We start from the raw sequence: 15,690 nt of genomic DNA, 5'->3' as shown, positions 1-15,690 counted from the left end.
ACAGTTAACTCAAAGCCCACCCTCCTAACACCAAATGAGTAACAAGAAACAAGATTTCCGAGTACAAGCACATAAAAGAGGAGGAAACATACACTGAATACTTTCGCTGTGAGAATTAGGCTCCGACTGGCCTATAGTGCAATAGGTGTCACAGATGGCCAAAAGAATACTCCAACTCCCAAAGATGGTTGAAGGGTTTTTGTTGAATTGTTATGCAGGGCACTAGGCCCTTTCCTGCACTCTAGTCAAGTTGTATCGTTTTCTTCCCTAGCCCAGGTGTCTTTATTCCACAGTTTAGTATATAGAGCTTATTCACCCCTATGATCTATGTTTTAGCCTTCTATCAACAAGGTGCTAAAGGCAATCACCATGTCTAGCGAACTCCCTTCAGAACTTTCTAGGCTGGGCCTACACTAGCAATGAGGTTGTTCTAAAAGAATTGTAGGGTTGCCCTTTACAGGTACTCGAGAACCCACTCTGGCTTTCTTCCTCTCACGCCCTGATGTTCCTTTCCCTGTCACTCACTCCCCTCCTCATTCCAACTACTTCCCTGCTTCTTTCCCAATACTTTCTTTGCCTGACCCTCCGGTGTCTCTCGCTCTCCTAACTCCTGCCTCCATCCTCCAATGTTATTTACTCTTATTCTTTCTCCTATGGCCCTCTCCTTTCCAAACCACTAATACTCCACTCTCTTCGCATTACTACCCCTTTTCCATACTACTATTCCACCCGACCGTCTACTCAATTAACCTAATTTCACTCTGTCAAAAACGTACCATTCACTCTCCACACTCTTTCTAACACCTTGTCACTGAGCTTCCACTCACATTCACCCACACAGTATCACTTACGTTCATCCTTTCACTCAAATGCCTCCACACTCCAGTCCACCATCCTTCCTCCTGCTGGTCTCTTGGTCTGCCACTTTTTCCTGTGACCTTGCCCGAACAAGCAGTAGTAACTGGGGGTCCTCCCAACCGCCATATTCCCTCTTTGGGGTACAAATGGTTCTAGCACCAGCTTTGTAGGCCTCCCACTACAGGCTGTCCATACCTACTCTTGACAAGGAAGTCACTTGCCCCTTCAAATCTCCACATCATTCGTTGTTTGTACTGCCATCCATGACACCATGTAGAGGGGAATTGTGACCCTGCCCAATGTGGCAGCCAGATTATGGTCTGAGAGGTGAAAAGGAAACCAGACCAAGGAGAAAAGTGGGAAAGGTCAAGGAGACAAATAGTACAGACTTAACTCTCAACTTGTAGAGAAATGAACATATGAATGTGAGCGATGGTCATTATTGTGATGTATGTATAGTTGTTGGTGTTTCTGACCAAAAGAAAATATAATCAAGAGAATGTCCAAGAGCTTCCATTATTTTCCAGCAGAACTTTCATGGAGACATTTACTAGTGTGGTTGTAGTAGAATGATAATTCATGGTGTGGATGTGTAATGGCCTTGACATATGCTCAAGAATGCCAAAGAGTTATGGCAGCTACAAACCAGATAATCATACTGGATTCCTCCCTGCTGATAGGCTGAGGGAGTAGCCCACTGAATGAGATATCCAAACCAGGATTTGTCTCTGTGCAGAATGAGTGCTGCGGACACAAAATGAGAGTTTGACAAAGAATCTTACTCACCCCGGGCCATACCAGAATGGCTTTATGGAGAAGAGTGAGTGCATGGCAGCCTTGTTTGTAATGAAATAGTAAATAAGACACTGGAATGCAGTATGGGAGAATGTAATTGGGGGTAAGGTTGTAAAATAACATTCTATGAACCTTTGCTGCCAATGTATTGCTGAATGCATTTTTGACACATTGTGCACCTTTTTTGTGGCTAAATGCAGGGTGAGAGCCCCCATACCCTCCCTTACTATGCCCGCCCTCATTTATAGCTTACTCCCACTTGCCATATGCATTTTGCTGCAAGAGAAATGCAAAACAATTAATTAAAAATGTAATTTGGCAAAAGTGAGCTAGACGGTAAAATAATGCATGGCAGGCTATCTAGGCTAAAGGCAACATTCGCATTAAGGACAACTCTCTAGGAGTGCAACTGTCCATTACAAGGCCTGCATGCAGAGACCTGGCTCCTTAGGCATATGCTTTGAGGCCTTCCTGCACTGCCTATGTCAACTCGGGCAGTGCACACAGAGCAGGAGAGAACACACTATTCTACTTCCTAGGACCCGAAACATCTGGGTTCTATAGATGGGCATGCTGGGAGGAAACCGGGGTACTCTTACATTAGGATGGTTTTGATCTGTGCCTCCTTGTGGAGCAAGACCCTAGGCCTGGAGGTTCTTGAGGCCTGCTAGGAGCTTCATGGGGATGGTAATAGTGGTTTGGGATGCTAGATTCCTCTGTGGCTGAAGGTGGGCTCCTCTTGGAGTTAATCTGCATAATCCAGCCTTGTTTACCCTTCTCAGCCTGGGCTGCAGAAATGGGGAGAAGAGGTGTGACGATAATGAACAGACTTGGAATGTGGCAGCAGAATACAAAAAAAGGGATAATTGGAACTGCAATGTTTGCAATTTTAGAGAGAGGGTGGAACATGCTCTACCGGTGTGTGGAAAATTCAAGATGCAAAGGGAGCACACAAAAACTAGGCAATGTAGCATGGTGATAAGGTTCAGTCACTTGGGGATGTGCTGACGGCATGCAGTTAGCAGAGTGGTAAATAGTGGAACATACTGCTACACTATGTCAAGGAGACTGGAAACAAGAAGTTATTTGACACAAATAGACGTAAGAGCCTGACAACAGTTACTGCATGACACTGAGTGTGTGCACACCATCCAATTAGATGGGGTAACATCTACTGGCCATGCTGATAAGGAAGACGTAGTTACCTTGTTTTGTTAATAGAGCGCAGCATTGTAAGGTTTGGTTAATTAGAGTTTAGATCTGCTCATTAGCTTACAATTTGGAGGTCTACTTTAGGCATGGTGGCCCTTTTCATGAACTGAGTATTGTTAATGTGTATAATTGTTTGCTGAGTGCTAAATATCACCTTCCAGCTGCTTCATAGCCTTTGTCTGCAGTGTACATAGCGACATAACATTGCTGTCAAACAACGTGACATAATATGGCATAACACAATGTCCTAGTATGAACAAAACACCATTGTGTCCATAGAATGGATGATGAGGTACAAATAAATAACATTACAAGTTAGCAAAACACTCTAAAAAAAAAAAAGATGGCTCTCGGTAACTATCTATATTTGGTGGGAAGAATCAAAATAAATGCAGCAGCTTCTATAGGTGCCCGTGATCATATTCTTATTGATGAAATTTGTAAGGCTGCCACCTGGGCTACTTTAAACATTGGGTACTGGAATTACGCTCCGCAGCAGATTCTCATTTTGGCCAAGCCAAGTCCAAAAATATTATTCGCTCAGTTTCTATTTTTTCTATAAAGACCTTTTTTTATTCCTTCACCCTATAATTAACTGCTTGCAAATCAGACTTAACTCTCTATGGTGCAGTACTTCCAATGGAAGCTCACTAGTATCCGCCATGGGTCCTTCACTCCGCACATTGAGCCTGTAGTGGTCCATCTGGTGGGATACATGTCTTTGTAACGAATCATTTAATAACAAATGCACACATAACGAAAAAGAAATAACGACAAAACATAAATGTTTTTGTAAAAATGTTTTGGGGGTGTTCCACTGGCCAAATCTCTGCTTCCCCCAGTTAAAAACCCACCCCAATCACTTCCCCACAAGATTTAAGCCTTTACCCCACCCCCACATACATTTTCATTATTTTTTTCGATATTTAATTATTGATATAAAATAATGTGTTATTACATTTTCGTTATAAAGACTGTATACCATCTGGTGCTGGCTGCAGAAGCCGTTGAGCTTGGAGCCCAAGGAATTGTGAATGCCACACTCTGCCTCACTCACGGTCTGGCGGGAGCCACATGTCTGCTGCCGACCGGTGTCTAGCAGGGCTTCACCCTCCATGGACACATCCAGCCTAACCTATCATGCCCAACCCTTGCCCAACTCTGTGTCCCACCATTAGAAGGCCATTAAAAAACTCTGTTATGTTCAATATGTTAATTTTTCAAACGTCTCGCATTGCTTCTATTTGTCAACAACTTAGCTTGGTCGACCAAGCCTGCCACAATTTTGGGTTCAAGCTTATACATTCCAAATATATAAGAATCAATAGAGAGACATTTTTCTGATTAATCTTAACCTACCTCGCCTGCTAGCTAACATTTTTCCCTTGCCTCTAACCTGCCTCTGTCCCTCAGTTCCACTCTAGCACTCCACCCATCATGGTCACATCCCGAGCATAGAAGGCGGTACCGCCTACCTGATCTTAAAAATGTCCAATGTTGGTTGCCCTTAATCTATGCATGTCCACTTATGTATTGTCGCTGATGACTGTTACATTTACCCCCCTCCACAACCTGGTCAGAATGTTCCTGAAACTCATCCCTTTGTAAGATGCTCACTGCTTCCCATGAAATCTGATTTCTTATCTATTGTACATTCTTTTGTGATCAAAAGAGCATTGTTCCTCCTGTGTATGAAATAAATAAATAATGATCTATGCTATAATGAGATACATTTTCAAAATCTAGTGGTTGCCATGCAGGCCTGGATCATGTAGCTAACCTCATCCAGTAAGTTGCAGTGTGGACATTGGAGGAGGGGTCTGATGAAGAGTATGTGAACATACTGCCAGATGTAATACAATATCTTTATTTTACAACACCAGTTTTAGGCCACATGGATTGTTTGTGTGCTAACTATTTACATGCCTCAGTGACCACTCCTCTGTAATCTCTTTTTTGAGACTGCAAAAGCAGGCCCACCCCATGCAGGCAGGCGCCTTGTTTCTTAGTACACATCCGCCTCAGAGCTGCTCCAGAGCCCAACCCAGCAGACCTGCTTCACCAACAGGTGTGAATGGCAGACTGCGGCAGGCTGACTTTCAGGTCATTTGTATTAACATGGTACACTGCTGCAGGCTAGAAGGCAGCCATTGACAGTACAGTTGGTGCATAAATACATTTCAGAGGGGATACTCGACCACTGGATCGACACTCGACCCTCCTAAAAGAACTCAAGTATGCTAGTGGTTGAGGGGAGTTAATAAGACACAACCCTCGTTACCCTGCCTCTCTCACAAAACATATTGCTCATTAAGACGCACCCAGCCAACCCCAATGTGGCGGACCTCTTCACCTCACACAAATTTGACACTATTTGTATCACAAAAAGCTGACTCTAATACACTCCTACTAAGAAGAAGACAATTATGCACAAATCAGACTGGACCTATAGCATGCTCAAACTAGCAATGATTAACTCCTGAGAGCTTTTTTCATGCCACCTTCCATTATCGCATGAATAGACCTCCACATTCCATCTGATGTACCTTACAGGTTTGTGCCATTCCTCAATCACATTTCCGATGTCATCAATTCTGACATCAATCACAAACTCAACACACATCTTCCTTGGTGGCTACAATGTGCTAGGGAACCATGCCACTAAAACACCAGGGATACTCTGCTCCCCTTTATAGAACAACATGTTCTATATCCTATGCATATCAGAAGAAACATACCGGACCTTGTCTTCTTAGCATCCCCTCTGATATTATATATTAACCCTATAGCATAATCCCATCCCAGGTGACTTGATACGGCATGCTGCTATCCACTTACCCCTTACACATACCCTCCCATCCAACAGGGGACAGGGAAAGCTCTCTTATCAACCCTCAACCAAACGATAACAGAACTGCTTGGCATACATGTCCACTCAAAACTGTGTTGCAACAGCCACCAAGGGTCAAAATAGAGATTGGAGGAGTCTGAGCTAAAAGCAGTTCCTGGGTATCGGGCATCACCCAGCAAGCAGTAATGAGGAGCTACTACATTGCGAGTAGCATATCTTTCATATGAGATGCACATTATAACCTTGTGTCCATTGTATATAGCCCATTATGATTTAAATGTCTGCCACATATTTTTCTGATGCTCCTTTGTGTAAGTTCCCAAACACACCAAGTAAATATTACATAGGTATGTTTGTATGGGACTAGTTTACTTAGGGAGTCAATAGTAGCGCCCAGTATCTTTTTGTGTCAAGCTAATCAGGCTCCAACAGGCTACAAGACAGGGTAAATAGCATCAAAATCCTGTCCATTTCTAACCCTTCAGGTATAACACCTTGACCCCTGGTACACAGAAGAACTAACCATAAATGAGTGCACCATCACAGTCACTCAGAAAATGCTGGTGCAAAATGCAGAGAAACAAAGACCTCCTCAGCCCCAAAGCCCCATGCAGTATCAAAGTAAAGTAAATGAGATGGCTTAATTGTTTGAAAAGGAATAGACAAGTCTCGTCCCATTTATTGGAAATCAATAAACAGCATTCCACTTTGCCCAACCACCCGCGCCAGCCTCCTCTCCAACTCTCCTTCCCTTAAATCATCTCTATGGTCTGATCCCCCTTATTGTTAACATCTACCCTCCCCCTTTCGTACAATAGTGAAGACACTGGTACGTGGGGACATTTAATATGCATTTATCATAAGATAAGAAACTACATAAATGGGGATATGAACAGAGCGGCGGCATGATCTGATCTTCCTTTCTCCAACCGCCAGCTTCTTCCTCGCATCCCCCGTTCCAATTCTCGTGTTCCCATTCTGGAACAGAAGCCCCACACACCAGCTATGCAACTACATATCCTCCTCCTTCCACAAGACACATCTTACTCAGCAAAGTCCACCAGGTGTCTTGGTGAAGCAGACATCATACTCGAAGTATCTAGTTCATCTGATAAGGATAAATCCTTTTTTCTTTGCACACTCATCACCTCTCACATTTCCATCGCCAGACATGAACATCACTCAACCATTATTCCAAACCCTCCCATCCTTCCTTCTTATCGCATGTTTGAAAACTTCAATCACTTCGATGGGCTTAGACCATTTACCACCATCAACCCTTAGCACTTCTAGCAACTTGATGCTCACCCAACATCCCACCTGAGGGAACTTAGCTGCTCTGAACTTTCTGTTGTCTTGCAATGACTTATTAAGCTGTCTCCTCCTGATCTTCTCGTCTTGCAAGGACTTATTGTTAAGCTGTCTCCTCCTGATCTTCTCTTCCACATTACCCAAAGTCACCTTCATATCCATTACTCCACTCATCCATCCTGGAAACAGTTTGGTGTTAGCTCTCCTCCCCCTACTGAGCTCAAAAGGAGATACCCCAGTTGTACTGTGCGGGGTAAATGTATGTGCCACAATTGTCATCCTCACCACCTCTTTCCAGTCTTTCCCATTGGACCAAGCACACCTGATCGCTTCCTTTAACACCCTGTTATACCTTTCCACAATGCCATTGGTCTGGGGCTGATATATGGCACTGGTCTTGTGGGTGATGGACTTCCCTTTTAAATACTCCCCCATCTCCTTAGACTTAAATTGGGATCCATTATCTGTCAGAATCTCTTCTGGGTAACCCTCACGACCACACACTTAATCCAAGAACTCAACAACCCCTTTCGTCGACACGCTTGACATAATTTTAACCTCCGCCCATCTCGTCAACATATCAATGATCACCACACAATGAGTCTGGTAACCTTCACTCCACACAGAACCTAGAATGTCAATTGCTAAATGTTTCCAGGGCTTGTCTGGTACCTCCGTTAAAACCATAGGATATCTTTCACCCGTGCACCCCTCATCACAATTACTGCAAAGGATACAATTTCTGACATTCCTTTCGACCTGCAAATCACATCCTGGCCACCAATACGTATTCCTTATCCTGATCTTTGTCTTGGAGATTCCTTGGTGAACTTCATGTCCCAGTTGTATAATCTTCTCCCTGATCCACTCCGGGGGTATCAGTTTATCACCTCATCAGGTAATCATTTTGAATGCATAACTCAACCCTCACACTCCAAAAACCTTCAGCTCCTACTTCTTGAACTCTGTTCATTGGCACAATAGCTTTATCAAGATTTTCCATCACAAATAATATTTTGGCATCTTATCTCATCTGTCCACTCCTGCTTTGATATGGCAGTATCATAGATCTCACAAATCATCTCCTGGTGCTCTTCTTCATCACCATCCTCTTACTCATGATTGGCCATCCTTGACGAGCAGTCCGCTGAATAGTTCTTCACCCCAGGTATGTACGTTATTTCAAAATAAAATTCTTGCAATCTAGAGACCCATCTCCTTATTCTACATGATACCTTGTCCAATCCTTTGGTAGAAAACGCCTCCACAAACGGTTTCTGGTCTGTATGCAGTTCACATTTTATTCCCCATACAAAACTTCTAAAGTTGTTCACTGCCCACTTTATGGCAAGAGCTTCCTTTCTATCGTCGCATATGCCTTCTCCGCACCTTTCAGCAAGCGTGATGCAAATGCAATGACCTGTTCTTTACCTTCATGTACTTGTGTTAAAACTGCTCCTAAACCAACATTACTTGCATCCTATTTTATCCTGGTGCGTCTTCCCTGCACATTAATTCTTCAGTGCCGGTACAGATTTCAAAGCATTCTTGATGTATAGAAATTCCTCCTCACATTCTTTACTCCAATCAAATTTTCTGTTAATTTTCATCATATCTCTAAGCATCACTGTGTGATCTGAGAAACATCTCACAAACTTCAAGTAATACTCAGCCATGCCAAAAATGGTTCTGAGCTGTTCTTTGCATGTGGCAGTGACCATATCCTGAATTGCAGTTGTCAACTCTGACCTTGGTGTGACACCACCCTTTGATATAACATACCCTAAATACACAATTTCCTTTCTGTTAATCTTCAACTTCTCCTCACTGAGCATCATCCCTACATCACACAGCTTGTTAAATACTTTCTCCAATCTTCTGTTATGCTCTTCTTCAGTGTAGGCATATATAAGAATATCATCTTGAAAAAAAATGACACCATCATCATTGAATATCCTATACATTATCTTCTGGAACACTGAGGCCGCCGATATTAATCCGAAGGGCATCCTCTGATATTGATATAAACCCTACGGCGTGATAAAGCTGTCAGATGTCTTGACTCCTTATGTAGCTTTACCTGATGATAGGCAGCAGTGAGATCCAATGTAGAGAACACTTTGGCAGACCCCATAGTTGAAGGTAGTTCCTGGATATTGGGCGCAGATATCTCTCTGGAACAATACATTTATTAAGCTCTCTCAGATCAATGCATACCCAGACTTTTCCTGAGCTCTCCCTCACGATTACGAGTGGCGACACCCACTCTGCGGCATCAATTCTTTCAATTATTCCTTGTTCTTCCAGTTTGCTCAGTTCTTTTTTCATTTCTTCCGTCATAGCTATTGGCACATTTCCTAACCTCTGTGCAACAGATCTGCACCCTTGCTTCAATTGGATACGGTGTATGAAACCCTTTATACATCAATTCCACCTTTAAATATCTCCATTCTTATTTTTCCTTTGTCCATTTCAGCGGACTCCACCGCATATACCGATTCCTCCGCACTGGCATCCAGCCATACCTTGAGTAAACGCTGGTCTGTCCAACTCCGTAGTGGTGACGCTCCCTTCTTTGAGACATACACTTTTCCTACTGCTGATCTGTCTTTTAAACCCAACGTAGCCTTGAACCAACCTATGATATAAATCTTTGCACCTCAATAGTCTCTGTGTAATAGTCATCGGACCAAGAACGCAAACATTAAATGGCCACATACACAGGGGGCCCGGATGGACACAGTCCTGGCACCTTTGGCACCAGGCTCATGAATAACAGTAAGCAAGAACATTTATTTGGGACAAGAATGCTTTTATTATCGACATAGCACCTCATTTTGGGTGCAAACTGCATTTAACATGGGAACTTCCATTCACAAAAGCAGCCCCAGGTATAATCTTGGGTGTGGCTGTTGCTATTGGGTTGCCTTGCACGCGCTCAGTCTCTGGGAGTGGCAGGGTGTGGCAGGCAAGCCAGGCCTAGTGGGCGTGCCTACGATCGCAGCTATATAAGCTGCTCCGATCCCAGAGGCAGACGCTTCGCGCTATTCTGCACTTCCATGCAGTGTAATGCTCCCCGCCGCCTGGGATTAGACTTACCTTTGGTAATCCTGCTTCCTGACATCACACTTACCACCTGGGGAATCTGCTCTCACCTGTGCGCATCTTCGTTGATCCTGGCATTCTTCTTCAAATCTTCCGGAACGCTGACATCTTCCTCTTGGCACTGCAACTCATTTTCAAATCTTCCGGACTGCTGAAATCTTCATCTTGGCACCGCAGCACGACGCGCTCGTCCGTGACAGCAGCACCTGCAAGTAAAAACAAAAGGCAAGGTTAGACACTTAAAAGACATTCAGTTTAAGGTCGCGCTACCACCGAACCTCACGCTTTTCCTTAAACCATCACTTACCTGCTGTCGGACATTGCGGTTTCCACCATCTTCCACCCGGCCGCATTCCGTGCCCCCACAGCTGCTTTTGGGCCGCATTTCCACCTATTGGGAAGAAAACAGAAGAGAAACATTATTCAGGATTAACAACAATATTGACAGCAATAATACAAAGACATAAAACGAGAAGAGGCAAAGAGAAAACAGAAAGGGGAAAAGACAAGAGACATTAAGAGACACTTACTACCAACCAGGAGAAGCATAGTCACAGCTGGACTGGACTATTACCTATCGGGGATCAGTGAAGGAACTAGGTCCCATCGACAAGCGCCCCTGCCAGAAGTAGCAGCACGGAGAGCTTATCATCAATAATTAACAGGTGAGCCTTATGGGCCGGTACATGCCCACAGAAATCACACCTTGGGTAGAAGGGTTTGAGAGGTAGAATAGTCACAGATCAGCGCACTCTCGTTCTCTCATATCCACGCAGGAGCAGTGTCACCAATTGCCGCCACTCACAGCTTATCCGCAGAGGGAGAGACCTGACGAGGGTGATCTAACTCATGGGAGGGCTGCAACCATGCCCCAACGCCTCCGCAGAGACCAGGTGAGCATAACACTCTGGGGTTAATGTCCGCCTCATGTAACCACTCTGGTTCAATTTTCTTCCACATAACTTCTGGTATAAGTGTATACTTGGCCCCCGAGTCTGCCATCATTTTAATTGGTTTTCCATTCACCATGATGATGGTCTTTGGGCTATTCACTTCTTCCTCATCCACACCACTGATTGCTGACACACATTCCTCCTCTTCATCACTACCTTCATTCCCAATCCAATTCATATTATTTCCTCTGATCCTACAACACTTGGCCAGGTTACCTCTCCCATTACAATTCCTACAGATTATTCGTAAAGCAGGACAGTCAGGACTACTGGCCAAATTTGATGGACTATCACATCTGAAACATGTTCTACCTCTACCTCGTTGGCTGCTTGGCACTCGGTGGAATTCTGTGCTGTATCCTCGATTGTAGCCAGGACTCACATGGTTTCTCTTTAATCTCTATTTTCTCCACTGTACCTCGGGACCATGGGAATTCTCATATCATTCCTTCTCCTCACACTTGGATTATAATTACTTACACTTGCTATGATATCCTCTTGTGCCGTTTGTAGCATATTGACAGCTGACCCAAACTTCACTGACACTTCCTTCACCCTGTCTTCTAGAGTCTTCACACATTTCTCAGTATGCTCCCGAGGGGGGATAGCTCAAAGGCAACATGCTCGCCTTGGAAGCAAGACGGCATGGAGTGCCACATGTTCGATCCCAGGGTCTGCGCTTAAGAAACCTCTGGGTATTAAGCGCGTTATAAATAACCTATCATATTTTATCATGCGCCACCTCCTCAGCAATCCGTAGAACTACATTCAAGGGTGGATCATCTTCAGCCCATAGTTTTTCACAAACTTTGGCACTACTACATTCTAGCATGAATTGATCCCTTAATCTCTCTTAAAGCTGCTGACCAAATTTATACGTTGTGGCTAATTTTCTAAGAGACATTATATATTGTTCAACACTCTGCCCTGCTTCTTTTGCGTTCTTTCCAAACTTGTATCGCTCTAGAACCGTACTCAGTTTCTTTTCATAATATTTGTTCATTTTTGCTATACATTTTTCATACTCGTTCATATCCCCACATTCAGCAGCCACGAGATCTGATAGATCCTCATATTTCTCCTGGCCAGCTCGGCCCAGACAATGCAAGAACAATGACTTTTTTTTCAACACCGTAATTCGTGCCACACACAACATTAGCATAATGTTCAAAGGTTTTCAACCACCTTTTCCAAGGCAACGTGGGCTCACCCACTTCAGGTAAGAACATCGCTGGTGGTGGGATACTGTATCGCCATGTCTCTGTCTCCAGCCCCACTTAACTCGACCGTTTTGATAAATCTTCTTGAGGTACTACAATCTACTGCTTTACTTTTCTTGCTTCAAGTCTGTAATGTTTTGTTTTTCTTGCTTCTTGTCTGTAAATTACTACATTTGCTTGTGCAGTAGATTTCTCTATTTGTAACTTGTAGTATAAAGAAATACTCTGTTTCTTTTTCTATTTTCCTGTTCTTGCTACTCCACACTTGTATGTTTATAACTTTTGCAATTGTCAGTCCTTTTTAAATAGATCACAAAAATATATATTTTTTTATTTCTACTGGGACGAGGACGAGCCGGAGCGCCTATTGTATGCCTGCTTCCTCACTTTGCCTGTCCTTACAACATGGCCGCACGTCGCGTGATGACACCACACGTCATGCAGTCCTTTACTCTAAAGGAAATAACGGGTGCCTCGAACGGCAACTGCAGGCCCTCAATACTGCTTCACCGCCCACTAGTAGCTGCTCCACCATGCTACTGCAGCGGTCCACCACTGTTCCGTCGATGGGCAACAGCCCGGGGACTCCTCCTCACCTGACACAGCATCGCTTCTGAAGTCGATCGCCGCAATGTGGTCTCTTCCACCACAGATTCTTCTCCTCGTCGCCACTTGAAGACACTGGTATACGCAGGGAAATTTAATATATATTTATTATAAGATAAGAAACAACATAAATGGGGATATGAACGTAGCGCCGGCATAATCTGATCTTCCTTTCTCCAACCACCAGCTTCTTGCTCGCATGCCCCGTTCCAATTCTCACGTTCCCATTCTGGAACAGCAGCCCCACGCACCAGCTACGCAATACTACAAATAGACGCATGTATACTAGATCTGTGTCCGTTTTCTATTTCCAGTCTCGTACTGGTGATCATGTGCTGTTCCCCTCCCTATCAAATGAATCCACCTGATGACTTCTAGCCTCCGTCTTCTCATGTGAGGGGCATTGGTCCACCGCCACCTGGGGAACCTCCGCTGGGAAAGAATGTCTTATTGTGGTAACCGGTATAGACTGTCTGAATTCACCCATTTTGGGTTTTGACATGTTCCGGAAATGCCACGAGGCATGGAAAAGTGACGAGCAAAAAGTTCAATAAATACACTGAATCTAAGGATTAAGATTATGCTGGTTACCATTTCCTGAGGGCCAGGGTCACCCTGGGAGCAGAGACAAGATATCGCAGGAGGCACTGTTGGGTGGCTTTACCTCCCACACTTTGTGATGGGTTACCTATTCCAGCTGCACCCTACCCATGGATAAAGCAGTATTTGGCTTGTCAGTCCCGACAGTCCGTTAATTGGACCTTGCACCGAAAGAGCACTCTTTGGATTCACTGTACTTCGAGAAATTCATCCATGGCCATAAATGTTCTGGTAATCCAGAGTCATTTTTCAGCAGTCTTGGCCAGCTGTCGTGGAGGACATATTCACCGATAGAAAGCAGTTGCAAGTTCAGGTAATCCTGCACTTCCACACATGCCATGTCCCATTCAAGGTTCTTGCATGCTTCAAGCAAACTCCTCATCAGATGTTGAAGGTTCTCCCTGGTTAGTTGGCCCAGGATACCAATAAACGTGCACATCTCTGACATGTGCCTTACTGCTAGAAAGATCTGCCCCAGATCTGAGCCTGGTGGTCTTTTCCAGCTGATCGTACCAGCCATCTAAAATTGACCATTTGTAAATACCCCATATTGCAAGAGCAGCGTTGGCTTCATTCTATATCTTATCAACAACTTCCCTTTTTTGTTGTCCTCAAACAGCTGTTCTTTCTGCTGCTCCAACTAGATTACAGCCCCCCCTTGTGCAGTTTGGGTAATGAGTAGTAACCTGGAAAGCAGACAGGGGGAGAGTAAATAATACTCTAGCTACTGTTGCATTCAACATCAAATATTCTTGTTCAGTTCTTTCCGATTTTGATACTCAGTTCTAGAGTCTAGGATAGCCATTCTAAATGTATTGGTGGTTCTCAACATTTCCCTACAGTGACACTAAGATCCTCTAACTACGCATACCCAGGAACCACAACCCGGTGCATAGCTATGGGCAGGTTGAGTGTGTCTGATGCCAAGCTGACATTTCCAACAAGTTCTCGTCGGACGGTCACAACTGTGGTTCTAGGCCATTCACACACAGGGAAGGGCGCTTAGCTAATCAGGTGGCTGGAAAATCGGGCGAGAACACACTGTGCACCGCCCACTTTTTCCAGCCACCAGAGGCCTTTCCTCAGGTGGTGCTATCTTGATTGTGGGGAGGCAACAAGGAGCCTCTCCTTATTTCAACCTCATGTTTCCACCTCTAAAGACATCCCACACAATTTCCCCACTCTGCTCTCTTCCTTCCCACTTAGATGCTGGACTGGAGCTTTGTGCTCCGGTCCCGATGCACCTCCACTGGTGGCCACCATGGATATAGAAAAGAGACAATCCCTTTCCCTATGGTGGCAGCCACATTGTTTTTTTTTTTTTTTACAGGAGATTGGGTCACACAATACACACAGAGCTCATATCCTGTACAATAAATAAAACTATTTGCACCCCAGGGTGTTGTCAGGGTGCATCCATGGCTGGTAACGACCCACAGCGCTCTCCGGGGCCCTTACTTCACTCAGGCCTTCCTAGGATCACACTGGCAGGCCTTTACTGGACATGTACGCCCCCTGACATGGAGCGATTGCTACATTGTTTATACCAGTAGATCAGCTTGGAAACCATCTTGTTCCTCCTCCTGGTAAAAAGGACAGAATGACAATAATAAATCACATCTGAGATGTAAGAAGGCTCAGGATATTTAAGAACTGTTTTATAAGTAGTGGGAAGTATGTTGGGTGTAGCTGAAACCATATCTCTAAGGTGGAGTTGGGGTGTTATAGTGGGTTCTTCCATCTCAGCATTCAAAGCTTTGAAGTAATCATTGTTCATCCAATTTGGAAGCCCCTCACATGGGTAAAGAATAACCACAACCGGGCATTCAGCTGGCCGTGGTATAAACCCCAACAACAGATCCACCCCACATTCCCAGGCACCATTCAAATCACAGGTCCCACAGTGCCAGTGCACCACATAGCTTTTCTTACACCGTGGCCAGGCCCTCGCATCAGAAGATGTTACTCCGTTAGTCACATTTTTCATAGCTAGTATAGTTTGCACATGGTATAAGGTCCACCTACATTAGTACTCAGCAGTAAAAACAGAATACTATAATCATAAAGACTACAATGCAGGGGCTTCCGCTCGCTTGCAGTGGCTGACATGCACCCATGCCGGGTGCCCCTGAACCTTTACACAGGAGTTGGAGGTGTAAGCGGAACGAGGAATGTCCCC

This window comes from Ambystoma mexicanum, chromosome 12, assembly GCF_040938575.1.
Source record: "Ambystoma mexicanum isolate Mex_15411 chromosome 12, UKY_AmexF1_1, whole genome shotgun sequence".
NCBI classification, from domain to species: domain Eukaryota; kingdom Metazoa; phylum Chordata; class Amphibia; order Caudata; family Ambystomatidae; genus Ambystoma; species Ambystoma mexicanum.
Note: the sequence above shows the minus strand (reverse complement) of the source record.